Here is an 8605-nt window from a genome sequence, read left to right as displayed (position 1 = left end):
TAGTGCACTCACTCATGTTTTGTAGCTGTGATTTTATATTTCACCTAATATGAAGCTGTGAATATTTTTATCAACTTGATGATGGTCAACCGACAGAAACTTGATGTATAAATAAAGAGTTTTGTCAACAGCTGAAGGCGATAATATGACATTTTCCAAATAGGCGTCCGATGAATTACACAGCCGTGTCACTGATGTCGATTTGCAGTAGGATTCTGGAATATGTACTGTACTGGAACATAATGAATTACCCCGAGGAAAGTGGTCTGTTGACGCACAATAGCACTGATTCAGAAAATGTCGTTCTTGTGAAACACAACTACCTCTTTATTCTCACGGAGTGATGAGTGCTATCGACAAGGAATCTCATATTGATTCCATACTTCCAGATTTTCAGAAGGCTCTGTCAAATTGCGTGCGTTTAGTGTATCGTCTCAGTTGTGAGACTGGATTCGTGATTTCCTGTCAGAAAGGTCACAGTACGTAATAATAGAAGGGAAGGCGTCGCATACAAAGAAAATGGTATGTGGCATTCCCCAGGGAAGTGTTATAGGCCGTCTGCTATTTCTAATCTATTAATGGTTTAGGAGACAATCTGAGCGCCAATCTTACATTGTTTGGAGTCGAGGCTGTGATTTACCGTCTTTTAAAGTCGTCAGAATATCAAAACCATTTGTAAAATGATATCACTATGCAGCGAAAAGTGATAATTGGGCCTAAATAATTAAAAATGTGAGGGCATCCACACGACTGCTAACAGGAAACTGTTAAATTTCTTCCATTGTATGTCCATCCTTGTGATTGGACGTCTGAGGAACTTGGGTCGTTCACTTATGTATTAAAATAGAACACGAACACCCGTCCTTACGATGTTATTTATTATACGACTACCAGTTTCGGTGTTAAATTTCGGTTACTCGGTAATTCACGTTAATCTAAAGGTTGTCAATTTAACTACATACCTAGGAATTACAATTAGAGCAACTTAAATTGTAACGATGACATAGATAACGTTGTGGGGAAGACGAAAGAAAGACTACGTTTAGTGGCAGAACACTTGAAAGGTGCAAGAAGTCTACTAAAGAGACTGCCTACACTACATTTCTTATCCTCTGCTAGACTTTCCTGTGCGATGTGGAATCCTTAGTAAGGATGAAGATTAGGCTGAAGTTAAAGAGACTAGTCGGGAGGAACTAATGCATAGAGAAGTGGGATACGGAAATACTAAATAATGAAGAGATAAGCTTGATGTTCTCTGAGGCTATAGAACGAAGAAGGAACAATAAGAGTATAAGACCTATAATGAAGTATTCGGATGAAAAGCGATGTAAAACAAGAATGTAGTTTTTCGCCCCTACTGATCACTGCAGAAGCAATGACGGAAATAAAATATATGTTCAAGAGTGAAACTAGAATTCGTATTGACCAACGATAAGATTCGCTGATGATATTGCTATCCTCGATGAACGCAAAGAAGAATCACAGGCTGTGTTGAATGGAACGAACCGTCTAACGACGACAGAATATGGAGTGAGAGTAAATCGAAGAAACACGTAACTAATGAGAAGTAGCAGAAATGTGAACAGCGAGAAACTTAATCATAATTCGTGCTCATAAAGTTGATGAAGTTAGGGAATTCTGCTACCTATGCAGCAAAATAACCCATGACGGACGGAGCAAAGAATACATGAAAATCAGATTAGCACAAGCAAAAAGGGCATTCTTGGACAAGAGAGGTCTAATAGTATAAAATATAGGCCTTAAAATGGGGAAAAAATTTCTGAGAATACGTTTGTAGCTCTACACTGTACGGAAGTGAATCATGACTGTGGAAAACCGGAGTAGAAGACAGTCGAAGCATTCGAAATATGGTACTACAAAATAATGTTGAAAACTAAATGGGATGAGGTGAGGAATGAGGAAGGTCTCCGCAGAATCGGCGAGGAAAGGAACATACGGGAAACACTGACAAGGAGAAGGGACAAGATGACAGAAGACGTGTTGGGACATTAAGAAATAGACTCCATGGTACTAAAGGAAAGAGGAAGACAGAAATTGGAATACATCCAGAAAATGATTGAGAACGTAGGTTGCAAATACTACTATGATGAGATGATGACACTGAGACAGGGGAGGCGGGCCGCAACAAACGAGTCACTAGACTGATGACTCAAAAAGAAAAAAGAAAGGCATTCTTACAATATAGGATTGACAGAGGACGTCGCAAAAGTCCAAAGAAGAGCAGCTCGTTTTTTATTCTCGTGAAATGGGGGAAAGAATGTCAGGGATGTGATCGGCGAGTTGGGATGGAAATGGTTAAAAAGAAAGGCGTTTCATGTTGCAGCGAGATATTTTCACGACATTTCTATCAGTAAATTTCTTCTCTGAATGCAAAAATATTTAAATATAGGCAACTGACGTACAAAAAAATGATCGCTGTAATTATACAAGAGAAATCAGAGCTATTACGGAGAATTTTTCCCAAACGCTGTTAGGGAGTGGAACGGCAGAAAAATGATCTGAAGGGAGTTCGAAGAGTCCTCTACCAGGGACTTAAGTGGGATTTTCGAAGTAGCCGTGTACATGTAGATGTAGAATTTGATGAAACAGTAGCAAGATATCGGCGTCGCAAACTACAGCGCCTCCTTTAGCAGAGGAGGTTCCACGAAGTGCAGACCTCTTGAACCAAGTGTAAGCGTTTTGAAATCAAAATTGAAAATCGTATTTCACGCTAGTTCCAGTATTAAAAGAGGTTTCCAGATATATAAATTAGTTTATTTCTTCAGATGTTCAAGCGAAGCTGTAACTATTTACTGAATCTTGGTTTTCATATCTACGTGTTGTTTCTGCAATAAACAGTAAAGGAAGTAGATGGTCAGTTGAAGAAAATGGACAGCGTTCTTAAAAGAGATTATGAGTTGAATACCGACTGAAGTAAAACGCCGGTAACTGAATACAATCGAAATCAAGCAATACTGAGATGATCAGATACGAATATTAGGCACTAAAAGATGTAGGCGAGTTTTGCTGTTTGGGAAAGTAACATAACTAACGGTGACTGATATACAGGGTGTTCGGAAATTTCCACTACAAACTTCTAAGCTTTGTCGAGTGGAGTGAGTACATAATATTTTGAATACGAGCCCAGTACAATTCTTAGGTAATAATTCGAAAGGAATCACAACGGAACATCCATTTATCACTTAGGCGCATTTGATTGTAATAGCACATAAACATTACGTGTTTACGCCGGCCGGAGTGGCCGAGCGGTTCTAGGCGCTACAGTCTGGAACCGCGCAACCGCTACGGTTGCAGGTCCGAATCCTGCCTCGGGCATGGATGTGTGTGATGTCCTTAGGTCAGTTAGGTTTAAGTAGTTCTAAGTTCTAGGGACTGATGACCTCAACTGTTAAGTCCCATAGTGCTCAGAGCCATTTGACCCATTCCGTGTTTACATTATTTCAAAACAAAAAAGACCAATGCATACTGTACATACAAAACAGTACTGATGCATTACAACAGTGGCTCGATGTGGTGATCACCACCGTTGTTGCAATCCATCCCGCCTCGTGTCTCTTCAACGTCTAGTGCAGTGGCCAGAACTTGAGCAAGCATATCTTCATTTATCTCTACAGGAGTGTCGTAAATTGAATTTTGTATACATACACCAGGCTGCCGTGTGTCTACCCTACTGAATACCAGGAAAAGCAACACCGTGAGTTCTCTCTTTCCCTTAGTAGACGTGGCTGCGTTACATATCTGAATTGAAACCGTCGTACATTTCCAGACATGGATTCCTATTCAAAATATTACATATTCAGTCCCCTTTACAAGTCCGAACGCCATGTAGAGAGGACATAAAATGGAGATTAGTAGTAGCAAGGAATGCCTTTCTGTAAAAGAGAAATTTATTAAGAGAATGAAAATTGAATTACGAGTAAGTGTTTTCTAAAGGTATATCTATGTAGGATTCTATGAAAGTGGACAACAGACAAGTCTCAAAAACGTAGTACTACAGATTAAGATTATGTGGGTCGATCGAATAATAAATGAGATACTGAATAAAACTGGGGAGAAAAAAATTCATGGCACAACTGGACTAAAAGAAGATTTCGGCTGATATATTCACCTCGAGGCATCAAGGAATCATCGATTTGGCAGTGTAAGGGAGTACGTGAGGAAGCCACGTACTCTCACCAGACCCTGAAGTCAGGGGCAGAGGCGCAGCCCACAACGCCAGTTTTAATATCGTGGCCGCCTGGTCAGGAGCGCCAGAGAGCTGGAACACTGGACGGCTGGATGCCACGTGCCGGACAGACAGTGCTGCCAACCCTGCCAGCGCGGCGCGCTATGAATAATGAGTCGCCGTCACGGCAAACATTTTTAATTTATCACCCGGTGTCAGGCGCCGCCGAGCGCAGTTGCCGGCCGCTCCCTGGACAAGAACCGTCCCTCGCTCCACTGGCCCTACGCACGTGGCGAAATTGTGCGGTTCGCCACCGGCAGTTCCTCACTAAAACTGTACAGCGTGTCCAAACCACCACGATCACACGTATCCAGAAGCCACAAGATCCACGACTGGTGTAGTGTAACGCGCAGCGCGCTCTCTCGCGCGACCGGAAGGGGAGCCTGATACAGATGATATCAGTGCGGTAGATCGACAGCCGAGGCGCACCGCCCAACCTGGGTGTGGTATTTTAGGTGGTTTACTATGCTCGCTTAGGCAAATGCCAGACTTGTCCCCACTTTCCGGCGCATAAAATACATCTACATTCATACTCCGCAAGCCACCCAACGGTGTGTGGCGGAGGGCACTTTACGTGCCACTGTCATTACCTACCTTTCCTCTTCCACTCGCGTATGGTTCGCGGGAAGAACGAATGCCGGAAAGCCTTCGTGCGCGCTCCAATCTCTCTCATTTTACACTCGTGATCTCCTCGGGAGGTGTAAGTAAGGGGAAGCAATATATTCGATACCTCATACAGAAACGCACCCTCTCGAAACCTGGACAGCAAGCTTCACCGCGATGCAAAGCGCCTCTCTTGCAGAGTCTGCCACTTGAGTTTGCTCAACATCTCCGTAACGCTTACCAAATAACCCTGTGACGAAACGCGCCGCTCTTCTTTGGATCTTCTCTATCTCCTCAGTCAACCCGACCCGGTACGGATCCCACACTGATGAGCAATACCCAAGTATAGGTCGAACGAGTGTTTTGTAAGCCACCTCCTTTGTTGATGGACTACATTTTCTAAGGACTCTCCCAATGAATCTCAACCTGGCACCCACCTTACTACAATTAATTTTTTATGATCATTCCACTTCATATCGTTCCGTACTCATACTCCCAGATATTTTACAGAAGTAACTGTTACCAGTGTTTATTCTGCAATCATATAATCATACAATAAAGGATCCTTCTTTCTATGTATTCGCAATACATTACATTTGTCTATGTTAAGGGTCAGTTGCCACTCCCTGCACCAAGTGCCTATCCGCTGCAGATCTTCCTGCATTTCGCTGCACATTTAAACACTGATGACGCTGGGCCACAGCCGTGAAGCATATTTTGAAAGAATAAACCGCTATTTGACGGTGCATTACTGTACTTATCTTCTGTACTATCTATATAGAGTACAATGCTGAAAGTTCTTAGACCAAAGCAGATAGACCTGCTGTACTAACGATATGACGTGGTAACGGTCTAATAACTCGATAATAGCATAAAATCCAAAATCTAGATAGTACACAAGATAAATATAGTAATATACACTCAATTGGCGGTTTGTTCCTTCAGAAATAAGTAAATATAAAACAAAACCATGATCACACACACAGAACAAAGTCTTAAAATGGTATCGCCGTCTAGTGATACTAATTTTACAATATATATTGTATTGTTCTAATTAAGAAGATTATACAGTCATTCTTATTAAAGTTTAAAAACGGCCCTATGTAAGGCGCATGGGGTCGAAAATGTCGGGAAATACCCCAAAAATGGATGAGAAATGTTCAACATCTGACGTCAACAAAAAAATGGTTCAAATGGCTCTGAGCACTATGGGACTCAACTGATGAGGTCGTAAGTCCCCTAGAACTTAGAACTACTTAAACCTAACTAACCTAAGGACAACACACACATCCATGCCCGAGGCAGGATTCGAACCTGCGACCGTAGCGTTCGCGCGGTTCCAGACTGAAGCGCCAGAACCGCTCGGCCACCAGCGGCCGGCTGACGTCAACAGATGACGTATCTATCCGTACATGTAACGGTTGGGTTTGGGGGTGACGGAATGATTGAGCTATACAATACTTGCATTCGAGCAAACGGTGAAAATTCCCAACACCTTTTTTAAATTTAAAGACTTGTAAACGTTGAAGTTACAAAATTACTATCGTCGCTGTAACGAAGTAAAAGTAGTTCTTGTTTTGTGTTCCTTTCCTGTCCATTTTTTTATTATACTTTGTAGCAAACCAGCGAATACGGAGAGACCGGCAAATAAAATAATAAATCTTACCGAAGTGTGAACACATACCGGTAACTGTCTAACACAGTGAAAAAACTATTGCCTGCCAGACACAAGACACTTCCGCAACATTTGACTTGGTCGAGAGCATCAGGTGCGACAACCGATAGGCTCAGCCGCTGCACGTACTGCGAGGTACGTCATACAAGTGACGTCACATGTTCAACATTTATCATCTACTTTTGGGGTATTTCCCGATATTTTCGACCCAAAGTGTCTTACATTAAATTAATTGTCTCTGCGCCACCAACGTCACCTCTTGGGTTTTCAAGTGTTAATAAGAATCACCCTGCGCAGGTGTTACTTATTTTGAGTATAGATATCAGTGTCCGAGGTTGGCCTCCATTTCAGTACCTTTATAAAACTACGATTGCTCCGGATTGTTTTCTCTGATAACACTAAAGATTAATGTCGTATTCTTGGTATTAACACTTTTTATATTTAGTTCTCATCAGAAATATTTTAAGATAGCTCAGAAACATTCTCATATGTACTTTGTCGTAATGTTCAAAAAATTCTAATTCATAGCATGTCATCATTCTGAGATATTACAAAGGCAGGCTGCCCTGAAGTGACACAATGAATACAATTGACTTAACAGAAGTGACCTCTTTGGTGCGAATTTCACAGCATATGTGAAAACAATTCCGTGTAAAAATATCTCGAATGTTCTCTTAGTTAAATTAACTCATATTATTATTTCCGATTTTAATATTAAAGACAGATTTAAACAAAATTATATGTTTTTTGAACGAAAAGCTTTTAGAAATGTAATAGTAGCAAAACATGTTTACATAGTTAGGGAATTAAATGGAATAATTTTCCAATAGATGACAAGTTTAACATAAATTAATTTGGCATTTGTTAGGAGAAACAAGTTTGTGTTTTGTATCTATCGTGAATATTATAGAATATCTAACTTTCATAGCACAACACAGAAACATGTAAAATTATTGTTACATAAAAGCACCGACTTCGCACGACACAGAACTTTATGGTTCAAATGGTTCAAATGGCTCTGAGCACTATGGGACTCAACTGCTGAGGTCATTAGTCCCCTAGAACTTAGAACTAGTTAAACCTAACTAACCTAAGGGCATCACAAACATCCATGCCCGAGGCAGGACTCGAACCTGCGACCGTAGCGGTCTTGCGGTTCCAGACTGCAGCGCCTTTAACCGCACGGCCACTTCGGCCGGCGAACTTTATCCGAGTACTAATACATTGTGTAATTATGGAAAACCAACAATCTGAAACTTCATATCCGAAAAGTGCCAAAAACATTATTGAAAATAAATTGATATCGCAAGTTTCAAAATGGTTCAAAAGGCTCTGAGCGCTATGCGACTTAACTTCTGAGGTCATCAGTCGCCTAGAACTTAGAACTAATTAAACCTAACTAACCTAAGGACATCACACACATCCATGCCCGAGGCAGGATTCGAACCTGCGACCATAGTGGTCGCTCGGTTCCAGACTGCAGCGCCTAGAACCGCATGGCCACTCCGGCGGACACGCAAGTTTCCGTGATCTCGAGAAGCTACAACACGACTTCCCTGCCTGATAAGTACGGTGACAGGAATAGCATCAAGATACAAAGTTAAATAAAATAAATTTCACAAAATTTGACTACAGCAGAGCCTGATACTGAAAACGGTGTAAGAAAAGAAGAGGAGGATTCTGAAATCAGCATTGTAGGATGAGGAACCAGTAATCGGAAATACTAAATATATAGTGCGTCTAGGGAACATAGTTGTAAACTGTCATGTTTCTGCTTCGACGTTGATCGTAATCCTCTTAAAAGCACTACGTAATCGTGGCGCTATCGTTCGAGGTTGGCTTCCATTACAGTATCTTGCTAACCTTTGTTTATATGAAGCTTATGTAATATACCGCCTGCGTCCCTTTTTCTTTCTTCCCTTTTGCTTTTTCACGTACAAACTTCAGTCAGTTTTCGGACCGTAGGTTCATAGGACGACAGGTGTAACAGTCTTGTAAAGTAGTAAATGCGACAAGGAGATAAACCAATACATGTAAGATTTGACTAGTATATGACGTAATAGCGTCAGTACCCAACGTCC

Source organism: Schistocerca nitens, chromosome 1 (genome assembly GCF_023898315.1).
Source record: "Schistocerca nitens isolate TAMUIC-IGC-003100 chromosome 1, iqSchNite1.1, whole genome shotgun sequence".
NCBI lineage: Eukaryota > Metazoa > Arthropoda > Insecta > Orthoptera > Acrididae > Schistocerca > Schistocerca nitens.
Note: the sequence above shows the minus strand (reverse complement) of the source record.